The following is a 13,079-nucleotide window of genomic DNA, read 5'->3' as shown; positions in this document are numbered from 1 at the left end:
GACCTTGACTTACTTGTCACAGCAAACCTGGGAGGTGTGGATTATCCCCATTTGACAGATGAGGAAACTGTGAGGTTAGACAGCCTGCCCCGGGTCACTTAGCCAGCAGGAGACCCGGGTACTGTTAAATCAGATAATGTGCATACCTTTATCTCATTCGATCCTCACCAGACCACTAAGAGAAAGGCATTATCCCCATTGAAGCGACGAACAAACAGACTCGGACAGTCTAACCCGTCTCTGGTTCCACATTGTAAGCAGCAGACACCAGCCTCAAACTCAGGCGTGCCCACAACCAGAGCTATGCTCTCCCACCAGAGCACATGTCTGGTGCTCTGTCAGCAACTCAGAAACAGGTTGTGAAAGCTCCGTTGACATCTGGTTATGTAAATCTGCCCCAAGCTAAGGTTTTCCTTCATTCTTTGGTAATAGGGGTTTTTGATGTGTCTCAGCATCTGTGCTTAGCGTTACGACTTGTTTCCTCTATTGGGCCGTCTGACAGTCATGAAAGGGCAATCCACCCAAGGTAATGTAACTGTTTCCCCTCACTAAATGTTCAAGGCATGACCGTCTTCACTCATGGTCATTTACTCAGAAATGAGAAAACTGTCTTTAACTATTTGATGCATAGTAAATGTGGTGAAGAGTGACATTCAACAGGTCCAGAAAGGTGGGTGCAGGAAAACACCGTAACATTTTGCTGGGCAGATGTGACTTTTCTTTCCAGCATGGCATTTCAAGACAGATTCTCAAGCTGTTACCGACCCAGGCAGCACTCGCCGCCTGCATCTCCTGACCTTTATTTTTTACTGGATCTCTTTCTTCTTCTGTTGATGGTCACTGTATTCCACCATCTGGGCTAGGACAAGAATCAGATATTTGTGGTCCCTGGGGAGAAAGAACCAGTTTTACTGGAAGAAATGGCTTAGAAGAAAGAAAGAATGTATCAAGTTGAGGAAACTAACATTCCCACCCCTGCTGGTACCCCTGTAACCCGTCCCCCCCGCCCCTTAGATTTACATTTCAAAGCCTCCAGACTGTTGTTTTCCCTTGGCCTTTCTTATCCTTTGTAATTGTCCCTAATCCATTGTAATTTATTCTAATATTTTACCTAACGTGAGCCCAGTTTGCCGGGAGTACATTTTAACCAAAACATGAATTGTCATTTGAAAAACACATGTGTGTTCTGTATCTTTGACCCCTTGTAAAAGTGAGTAGAGCTCTTACAGGATGAAACAGCTAATATGCAGACAAATATAAGCAAGAAGAATCTTCTCGTTCACCAGGACTAAAATTAGAAGTCAGTGGTGACCAAGAAAGTATGCAGATGGAGCAATCAGAAGGAGCTCAGAGGAGGCCTGGAAAAAGGTGGGGATGTTTTAAAATATTGTAAACAGTTATTCTATTATTTACAGAATAAAATTAGCCCGATGACACATTCTAAGTATGGCCTCAGTTCCTCCAGCAGCCAGAGCTAAAGACATGGGAAATAACACGTGTGCTCAGTGACGGTGAATCAGGCCCCGTGCATTTGCTTTGGGGAAGATTGCAAGAGGTAGTCTGTTAACTACTCATACTGAGTCCTTAGGTGCTAGAACTTACTTTCCTAACTGTATGAAATTAAATTAATTTTTGGCCTCGGGCTTAATTCCCTGTTTATAAATAGAGGCTACTGCCAACAGTTCAACCACTTGCTCTTTGACACTCAGACTAAGAAGCTGCAGAGTGTGGTGGTGAGAGCTCCAGCTACTGGAACTGCCTTGGAGGCAAGTTACTTCACATGGGTGTGCTTTTGCCTCCTCATCTGTGAAATGGGGTAAATGATAGTGTTCGTCTCATGGCATTGTGTGGATTCAGTGAGTTAACACATATGAAGCACTTACGACGGACTTAGGACGGTATCTTGCATATTGAGTGCTTAATACATTTTAATGGTTTTCATTAATGAAGTTTCTAAAATATTTGGAGGATATGTCCATAAGCAAAAAAAAAAAAAAAAAAAATCTGGAAAATAAAGCTATTCAAATGTAGTATTATGCTAGAGCTAAGGAAATGGACACTGCCCAAGTAGGAACAGATTGTGCTTTTCTCTCCTTTCAAAAGTCAGCAAAGGCAAGTCATTGGGGACTTAATGTCTCACAAGCAGCCTTTCACACATTCATTAACTTGTTTATTTTGCTCAGCAAATCAGAGTAACCAGACTATGTATTATTAGGAACCCTCTTTGGTTGGTTATGAATGTTTCTAAGTAGTTCTCTAAACTTGGGTCAGACCCAATGACCCATCTGGCCAAAGGCCTGAAGACAGATTTCTGGAGAATAGCTGCAAGAACTGTGTCTTGGGCTAATTTATTGGGTCCTCAATAAGGAATGTTGACTATTTTAATTGCATAAAGGATAAGGAATTGGTTGCTGATATAGGGGAGGACAAAAAATTGTTTTCTGTCTACCCATCTTAGGTTCATTGAGCTGGCCCTGAAAGTTGGACTGACAAAAGACATTATTAACAAAAGGAAGTCAAACATGTTCATTAACAAGCACATCATGCATATATACAGGAGCACCCAGAGATGAGTAACTCAAAGGGAATTGGGTAGATAGAATTGGGTTGGTATTGCATTGTTTAAAAATTCCTGTGTAATTAACATACGGTGTCAGATTAGTTTCAGGTGTACAATAGTGATTCAACAATTCCATACATTACTCAGTACTCATCATGATATGTGTACTCTTAATCCCCTTCATGTATTTCAACCATACACCCTACCTCCTGTCTGGTAACCACCAGTTTGTTCTCTATATTTTAGTCTGGTTTTGTTGTTGTTGTTGTTGATTTGTCTCTCTCTCTTTTTTTGAAGATTTATTTGTTTATTTGAGAGAGAGAGAGCATGTGAGCGGGGTGGGGGACAGAGGGAGAAGGAGAGAATCTCAAGCACACTTCCTGCTGAGCAGGGAACCCAACTCAGGGCTCAATCCCATGACCTCGAGATCATGACCTGAGCCGAAACCAGGAGTCAGATGCTCAACCGACTGAGCCGCCCAGGGGCCCCATCTCGCTCTCTTTTTTTTAAAGTAAGCTATACACCAAGTGTGGGGCTTGAACTCATGATCCCAAGATCAAGAGTCGCATGCTCTACAGACTGAGCCAGCCAGCCACCCCCTTGTTTCTCTTTTGTTCATTTGTTTTGTTTCCTAAATTCCACATATGGCTAAAATCACATGGTATTTATCTTTCTCTGACTGACTTATTTCACTTAGCATTATACCCTCTAGGTCCATCCATGTTGTTGCAAATGGCAAGAGTTCACTCTTTTTTATGGCTGAGTAATATTCCATTGTATATGTATACCATATCTTCTTTATCAATTCATCTATTGATGGACACTTGAGTTGCTTCCATAATTTGGCAATTGTAAATAATGCTGCCATAAAAATAGGGATGCATATATCTTTCCAAATTAGTGTTCTCATATTCTTTGGGTAAATACCCAGCAGTGGAATTACTGATCATATGGTAACTCTATTTTTAATTCTTTGAGAAACCTCCATACTGTTTTTCATAGTGGCTGTACCAGTTTGCATTCCCACCAACAGTGCACAAGGGTTCCTTTTTCTCCCATATCCTCTCCAATACTTATCATTTCTTGAGTGTTTGATTTTAGCCATTCTGACAGGTGTGAGGTATTATCTCATTGTGGTTTTGATTTGCATTTCCCTGCTGATGAGTGATATAGAGCGTCTTTTCATGTGTCTATTGGCCATCTATGTGTCTTTAGAGAGACGTCTGCTCGTGTCTTCTGCCCATTTTTTAATTATATTATTTGGGTTTCTTGGTGTGAGTTATATAAGTTCTTTATATATTTTGGGTATTAACCCTTTTATCAGATATGTCATTTGCAAATGTCCTCTCCCATACAGTATGTTGTCTTTTTGTTTTGCTTATTGTATAGCATTTTAACAACAGAACAATACATTTTTAGTGAAGTGTCAAAGAAACAAAAGGACTTTGACCTTCTCGGGGTGGCAAATTGTGGAAAGGCAAATATATGGGGAAATTAATGGTAGATAAGGGGTAGTTTTAGCGAAGATTGTTTTGTAGATTTCTCTGATGCTATCTCTGAGCTGATAAGAGTCTAGAGTTGTCTCCAGTGATTAACTTCTACCCTTCCTGGTAGAGAGAAGAGACAGGGTACCTTTCCAAATTTACATCCTACTTTTAGGCAAATAGGCGTGGGCAGAAAGCTTTTTTTTAATCTGCTTCTTCTCAATTGCCTTCAGCTCAAAATAATCCTTATGCCAAAGTGGCATATTTTGGGATGGCATATTCTGGTCCCCACCCTTCGCTGGTCTGATCAGTATTTTGTATTTCTTTTTCATTAACTTGAAACTTGCACTAAGACTGGTCATTGGGACTGAACATGTTCAAATTTTTCTAATCTGTTCAAGAAGATAAAAAATTATCTCTATGATCAGAAATAATTGGTCATTGCTTCCTTCAAAGAATTTTTATAAAATACCTGATCCATGAAATGCCAAATTTACAGAACAGATGACTAAGGGGGTGATCATTCACAAAACACAAAGAATCTTTCCTTCTGTTCAGCAGAATTAGCTCCTCTGGAACTCAGAAAAAGAAGTGGGTTATTTGTAATGTTTAGGAAATGCATCTGTTGCTTATAGCAAAGCACATTTGCACTTTAAACAGAATGCTCATTTAAAAAGTACTCTCTGTCCAGGCTTGCATTAAGCATCTTTATCTATTCATCTATCCCTCTGCCAGCCAAAGAAGAAAAAAAAGTGAATGGAGGTCTTGCAAGATAACACAACTCATACAGTCTTTCCATTGCACTTTTAACTCTGCCAGTCCCAGTCCACACTTAGATACAAACAATGGTGCGATGTAAAGTGTTTTCTGAGAACCTGTGAGATCTCAACCTTACTCAAAGGTTCAGCTCAGTTTGTTAGATTTTTCAAACTAGACACAGGGCTTAAGCCTTCATTTTATTATGTCAATGATCCACCCTCCACTATGCCCACTCTGATTTAAAGATCCCCTTTAGAATTCAGTTGTACTAACAAAGAAGAGGGTTAAGAATGGGAGAGTGGGGTGCAGAATAACTGCTCAGGTCAGTTCATTCATTTCTTCAAGAAATCATCTAGCTCTTACCCTATAGAAGTGGGGCAGTGTGCTAAGTGCTGGGGTAAATCAGATGAACTTGATTCCTATCAAGAAAGAATTCAGTCCATGCTTTAGTCTCTGTTCTTGCCCCACCCTCTGCTCCCTGCCCCCATCTTTTGCCCTGCACCATTCCAGAGAGGTGCAGTTCCCAGCGGGAGAACAGTCAGAGAAGAGGACAAGTCCTCAAAGAATCCAAAGCCAGTGGCCTGACGAGACATCAGCTGCAATCTACCCCACCCCACCACCACCCTTCTATTCCTCTCTGCCTCTCCTTGCTTTCCTCTGTACTCACATGTTGGCATTAAAGGACACAGCTTGTACTTGTTAGCTCGTTCTCATGGAGCCTTCTAAATGGTCTGGTGTCTTTTTTTTTTTTTTTTTTTTTTTCTGATTACAAAAGTAACACATGTTCATTGTTACATAAAAGTCAAATATTACAAAAATGCATGTCCTTTGAAAATATGTCACTCCATCCCTCCAAACTCTGCAGACTTTCCTCTTAACTTCAAGTAAAAGACAAAGCCTGTCAAGGGCCTACTGATTTGCACAACCTTCCCTCTCTGGCCCCGGCGCGTCTCCAGTTCGGGCCCTATTTCCTATGCTCCAGCGTGACAGCATTCAGCTTGCCTGCATTTCAGCACCTTTATGCTAGCTGTTGCCTGTTTGGAATGTTCTCCCCCAGATATCTGCGTGCCTTCTGTCTTAGTCAGCTTGGGCTGCCATACAAAATACCATAGCCTGGGTGACTTAAACAGCAGAAATGCATTTTCTCACAGCTCCGGAGGATCTCAGTGCGAGATCAAAGTTCTAGCCAATTTGGTTTCCAGTGAGAACTCTCTTCCTGGCCTGCAGACAGCCGCCTTCTTGCCGTGTCCTCGCATGGCCTTCCCTTGGTACGTGCTCACCACACCAGTGAGCCTCAGTGACTTCCTTAGAGGCACCATCTGCAAACACAGCCACAGTGGAGGATAGGGCTTCACCATAGGAGTCTGGGGAAGACACAAACAGCCATCTGTAACAGCCTCCTGCTTCTACTCTTGTTTATGCATCACCTTCTCAGAGAGGCCTTCTCTGCCCCCCTGTATTATTTCTCACAATTCTGTGGGTCAGCTGGGTTCGCTGGGGTCATCGAAGAGCTGCCGTCATCTAGCTGAGCCCAAGGGGTGTGCTGTTGCGTTCCCCTCCTGCCCGGGCCCCAGTCCTGCTGGTACAGGGCCTCTCTCTTCAGGGAAATCTCGTTCTTTTGCCATCTGGTCCAGCACGAATGTTGGACTAAGGTCCAGAATGGAAACTTCGAGGCCTCTCCAGGCCTGGGCTCCTGATGAACAGCACTGCCCATGGCAGGAGGATGGGGACGCGTAACAGTAGGATTGGTCAGGTGTCATGACCGGAATAATCTGCCTCACGCTCCTATGATAAGTTGCCACTCCACTCCTAACTGTTTTTTTCACAGTTATTCTCCCTGCTGAACAAATGACAAATGTGACACAAAGAGAGATATTTGCCTGTTTTTGATCACCGTTGTATCTCTATCACCTAGAGTGGAACCTGACCAATGGTGGGTGACTGATAATTATTTAAGTCACTGAAAACATTCATTTGAAAATGTTTTCCATGCCCTTCATCTTTAGCAGCTTTGGGACTGTGGACATGCTTCTACCGTTTTAAAAAAAAAAAAAAGGAAGCACCTTCCCATAAAAGTATCCCATTTTACTTTTCACAATAACCTCATGAAACAGGCAGTGTAAATATCATTGCTCCCACTTTCCAGATGAGGGGAGAGAGGCCTAGACGAACGCAGGTGGCTTGGCCCAGGTCACATGGCTGGTAAGAGAGCTTCCGACTTCCCAACTTCCCGTTCCAGGCTTCCCAGCAGCCATCATGCAACCTTTCAGGTGCAGCTGAGAAACGGCACCCTCTGCCTCGCATAATTCCCTCCCCCGGGCTTTGTGCTTGAGGGGCCCCGTAGGGTAAATAGTTTTGGTTACCCAACTGGCTACAGACCATGAGGTCTACCAGAGAGAAGAAGCATTATCTCTTGAAATCTCCCTATGGAGGCCGAAACCTAAAGGTCTCAATGACCCAGAGCCATCAAGACACTAAAAGTTAAGGATGTCAGGACCTGTCTCTGTGGACCTTGCCCGGACGGCACTGCACTGTTTGTGTAAAGTTAAACTTTAAATCTGCATGTCTAACCAGTGGTTGCTGGGTGGTTCTGGTCTGGACAAGCCTTGGTTTAGCCTGTAGGGAAGAGAAAACAATTACCTTCCAAGCTGCGAGCTGCTGTTCCATTCAGAGAAGGTTTGGTTAATGAGTACATCTTCACATCAAAGGGAAATCACAGCAGATGGAGAAAGTACTCAACTCTGTATATTCAAAATAGTTGGTGGTGCTTTAGGGGGTAGAGAGGAAGGCTCATGCCTTTAAGAAAAGCCCCTTGAGAGAGAACTTGCGACCATTGCTAGAAGCAAGTTAGAGGTTAGAGTAAAAGCAGTCATTTTTGAAATAGGAAGTTTTCTCCTTTTTGCCTCATTCTTTCTCTTGACCTGTGATGGTGTTTTTTATTTGCTACTTAATGTCATTCTAATGAAAATTAAAATTTTGGATTATTATCATACAGTGTACCATTCATCTTTATATTATGCAGTGTCCTTTTTTCTTTTTTTTAATCATGTAACTTTTTTTTTTAAAGATTTTATTTATTTATTTGACAGAGAGAGACACAGAGCAAGAGGGAACACAAGCAGGGGGAGTGGGAGAGAGAGAAGCAGACTTCCTGCGGAGCAGGGAGCCTGATGCGGGGCTGGATCCCAGGACCCTGAGAGCATGACCTGAGCCGAAGGCAGATGCTTAATGACTGAGCCACTCAGGCGCCCCTCTTTCTTTTTCAATTGAAGTACAGTTGACACACATATTACATTAGTTTTGGGTGTCCAACATAGTAATGCGACAAGTCTGTACTTTATGCTGTGCTCACCGCAAGAGTAGCTCCCGTCTGTCCCCAGACAACACTATTACAATACCACTGACTCTCTTCCCTATGCTGTCCCTTTCATCCCTGTGACCTCTTCATTCCCTAACTGGAAGCCTGTATCTCCCACTTCCCTTCACCCACTGTGCCCACCCCCTTCAATGTACACTTTAAACACCAATATAAGAATATTATTAAACTTCTAGGCCGAATAGTGAAATTACACAATTTGTATGTCGTGGCTCAGACACACACGCCAATTTGGTTCTTACCAGAAGAGTGCAAGTACCAGACAAAACTAACTCAACTTTTGATTTCACCAGATGACACACACACATTCTATCAACACTGCCTTTGGTTACTAATGAGTAAGAAAAGATTTGAAAAGAGGGGGTACTTTGTGTTTTCATCTTTCCCTTTCTTTCGATGTTATCATAATTTTGCCTATGTGGTTGGTTAATTCAGGGAAGTAACATGAATAAGGAAGGATATCATAGGGTTCTTTAGTCATTTGTTAAATAACTAACATTATTTACATTAAGACACTATTACTTTCTTTCTGCATTCAAATCAAGTTCTGGTTCAACTGGAGAGCAAGTGCTCTCAGGACTCTGAATGCCCACCCCCGTCTCTTATAGACTGAACTCACTCACCTTGTCCTTGCTTTGAGGAGAACTGAACTCCCAGGCACCATTCTGTGCTCATGGGACATCAAGAATGTGACATGCAAATGGATCAGCAAGGAAGAGTAGACACTCATATCTATACCTATCTCCTCTGCTCACACACATGCTCCTGGTCCCATCAATGTGTAAAATCCAAGCTCAAAGATAAAATCATTAAAAACCTCAGAAGGTAATAACAGAGCATTAAAACAGGCATGGTGTGACTATATAGCTCTTGCATTCCTTTTTTTTTTTTTTTAAGACTTTGTTTATTTTGACAGAGAGAGAGAGAGAGACAGCAAGAGAGGGAATACAAGCAGGGGCAGTGAGAGAGGGAGAAGCAGGCTTCCCGCCGAGCAGGGAGCCCGATGCACAGCTTGATCCCAGGATCCTGGGATCAGGACCTGAGCCAAAGGCAGACACTTAACGACTGAGCCACCTAGGCAGCCCCCCCCCCCTTTTTAAAAGACTTTGGTTTTAAGTAACCTCTACACTCAACATGGGGCCCGAACTTAGAACCCCAAGATGAAGAGGCACATGCTCTACTGACTGAACCAACAAGGCAGCCCCAGCTCTTGCACTCTTAAAGCAGGCCTTCCTTGCTCCTTGCTCTGCACACCAAGGGAAAGGATGGTTTGCTTGAGGAGCTGTAACACACTCCCTTCCAACTGTGCTCCCCATTGTTCTCACCACACAGTCTCCATCTTTGGCCAGAAGAGTGTTAAGATTTGTTTATAGGGCGCCTGAGTGGCTCAGTTGGTTAAGCGACTGCCTTTGGCTCAGGTCATGATCCTGGAGTCCCGGGATCGAGTCCCGCATCGGGCTCCCTGCTCAGCAGGGAGTCTGCTTCTCCCTCTGACCCTCCCTCCTCTCATGCGTTCTCTGTCTCTCTCATTCTCTCTGTCTCAGATAAATAAATAAAATCTTTAAAAAAAAAAAAAGATTTGTTTATAGAGTTACCCATCCTGAAAGAGATGAGGAAAGGAAACCATTCTTTTCTTAATTCATTCAGTACATAGGTATTGATTGCCTACTCTTTGCAAGGCACAAACCTCTGATGTTTAATTACCCAGTTTGACTCTCAGTAGAAATGGAGTTAACAACTGATCATGAGGAAGTCTCCATAAAGTCTCAAGAGTATGGGCTTTGGGAAGCTTCCATGTTGGTGAACACCTTCACCTATTGGGAGGATGAAGCACTAGGAGCCCTCCCCAACCTTATCCTTTGTATATCTTCATCTGGCTGTTCATGTGTATCCTTTATCACATCTTCTAATAATCTGGTAAATGTATGTATTTCCTTGAGTTCTGTAAGCTGTTCTAGCAAATAATCAAATCCACGGGGTGGAGGTCATGGGGACCTCTGATTTTAGCCATGTCAAACAGAAGTTGTGGGTAACCTGGGGACCTACTACTTAAAATTGGCATTTGAATTGGGGGGCAGTCTCATGGGACTGAGCCCTTCACCTGACCTGATGCCATCTCCAGGTAGATGTCAGAATTGAGTTAATTTGTGGGACACCCAGCTGGTGTCACAGAATTGCTTGATGTGGAAAAAAAACAACGCATACATCTGGTATCAGAGGTGTTATGAGCATTGTAGTCATGCAAGAATAAGGGAGAAACACGGGACTGAGGTTTTTCACTACACACATGTTGTTAACATACTTTTTCCTTCTTAATGACTCCTAATTGGTGCTATATTCCTGGCAGTACAATAGGAAATATAAAGCTTCCGTCTTCACTGTTCTACAAACTCTAGAAGGTGAGAAATAATAATAATAACATAATTTGCACCACACTGGGGAGCTGACCGTGATCTTCTCTTAGTTACCTCTGTGGTCCTATCCTCTGCAGTCCTTTGCAATCCATTTCATTTATTACCCTGTCATCTTCCAAGGCCAATCATCTTTCTCTCCTTCCTTCTTTCTCTCCCTCCTTCCTTCCCTCCTTCCTTCCTTAAATTCCATTAGGGTACTGCAAGTGATTTGTGCCGAAACAATTGATTCAGTTCAAAATTTTTTCTAGCTGGTAATTATGTCAGAAAGAGCCAGCTAAACGCAAATCAAAAACTTGTTCTATTTCACCATCTCTTTGATCATTAAGATTAAAGTTGTATTTGAATATTCATTTATCTATCAATATGTATTGATGAGATAGGCTAGGTGGGAAAACAGTAGGGGACAACATAAACATGGCCCCTGCTTTCACAGAGCTTACACTCTGGTGGAGAAAAACCAGTAAAGATATTAGTTAATAAATATTTTCTTCTAAAGGTAACTGCTGGAGTGCCTGGGTGACTCAGTCAGCTAAGCATCTGACTCTTGGTTTCAGCTCAGGTCATGGTCTCAGGGTCATGGGATCGAGCCCCACATTGTGCTCTATGCTCAGCCAGGAGTCTGCTTGGGATTCTCTCTTTCTCTCTCTTTGCCCCTCCCCCCTCCAAAATAAATAAATAAATCTTAAAAAAAAATAAAGTTAACTGCCATCAGAAAAAAACCAAATGGCGTAATAGAGAGTGATTTGGGAAGCTAATTTGGGTTGAGGGTCCGCTAAGCCTTTCAGAGGAGGTAATAATTGCATTGAGACCTAAACTAGAACTTTTCAAACCATAATTTGCATATGAATCAAGTGGTGATCTGGTATAAGTGCAGATTGTAATTTAGTAGGTGAGGGGTTGTGCCTGGGATTCTGCATTTCTTATAAGGTCCCAAGTGATCCCCATGGTGCTAGTTCATGAAGCACTTGTGGGGTAGGTGCTAAAGTGAGAAAAAATTTGATGTTTGGGTTAGAGAAATACTGTTTGATAGAGGCTAAGAACAGTGAGTAAGGGATGAGGAATATGCAAGAAGGTCAAAGAAGTTGGCCAAATCATGCAGGGCCTTCTGGGCCAGAAAGTTCCATTTTATTTTAGTGTGATGGAAGACAAGAAGATGTCAAGGGGGTGAAAAGTAATGGTGTAGGAAAGACCTTAGGGTTCGAAGCCGACGGCCAAGAAAGAATTGTTGAGACGTCTTTGGTGCAAGACGTCTTTTGGTTTCATGAAAGCTTGGGGACAGGACCCGTGGGCAGAAAGAGCTGCACCAGGGTCATGAGGAGTGGTCCATTCCATACTTTCAGTTTGGGAGGGGAGTTGGGGAGAGCGTAAGTCTCTAAGAAATTTTGGAAGTAAGGTTTCCAGGGCGTTGAGGGGGCTAACTATTGATGGGAAAAGGTCATTTATTCCTGTCTAATAAAACCTGAGTCATGAGACCCTTCAGGTGTATATTGGTGGGTCATATGCTTGGGGGATGATTGCCAACACGTATCTTGGCGTGTGTGGTGGGGGGTAGAGATAAAGGAAGTTTCTGAAGGAATTTTTGTATGTTAAAATAGACTTACAGGATCATGGGGGTTGGACTAAGATTGCCTTTTGCCCTTAGCAAACTATCAACATTGAGGCAGTTGAGTCCCTAGAGCAATGTCACTCTGCCTGTTTCAAGGACTTGTCAAGGGGCTGTACGTAGTAAGGAAGCTTAATAATTTTTCTTCTGCCTTTGTTTCCCACATCAAGTAACGTGATCAGATTTAAGCTCTTGAAGATTAACCTGATGACTATGGGAATAATGAATTTTAGGGGAGCAAGAGTGGAAGGAGAAGAGGTTTCAGGAAACCAGAGTGGTACTCCTTTGTGTGAGATATTGGTAGCTTGGACCGGGACAGCAGCCGTGGACATCGGGAGCAGCAGATGGTGATGATGGTGATATAGCGGCGGAGCCTACAGGACAAGTGCATGAATTGGATATAGGGGAGATGGGAAAGGGAATTAAGGATGTCAACTGGATTTATGTTCTGATCAATAAAGCAGGTGACACCATGTTCTGAGATGTAAAACCAAAGCAATAACAAAAAAAAAAAAATCAAAACTTGTATTTTCAGTGAATGGAAAAGGGAAAATCATCTAGAATGATTCTTACTTCTAAAGTCTCTGTTTGTATGTGTACTGGTACAAATTTCATTTAGAATCTGACATTAGAATCAAGGTGGGAGGGCAGATGCAACTGAGAATTCCTTCCCTCCCGCCCTCTCTCCCTCCCTTCGTTCTTTCCTTCTCTCTCTCTCCCTCTTCCTTCTTCCTTCCTTCCTTCCTTTTCTTTCTTTCTTCCTTCCTTCCTTCCTTCCTTCCTTCCTTCCTTCCTTCCTTCCTTTCTTTCTTTGTTTTTTTTTCCTTTCTTTCTTTTTTCTTTCTTTCTTTCTTTCTTTCTTTCTTTCTTTCTTTCTTTCTTT

The sequence above is a fragment of the Mirounga leonina genome, unplaced genomic scaffold, assembly GCF_011800145.1.
Source record: "Mirounga leonina isolate KUSES-001 unplaced genomic scaffold, KU_Mleo_1.0 Mir_173, whole genome shotgun sequence".
In the NCBI taxonomy this organism is placed as follows: domain Eukaryota; kingdom Metazoa; phylum Chordata; class Mammalia; order Carnivora; family Phocidae; genus Mirounga; species Mirounga leonina.
The sequence above is the reverse complement of the archived record's forward strand: the minus strand, read 5'-3'. Positions refer to the sequence as shown.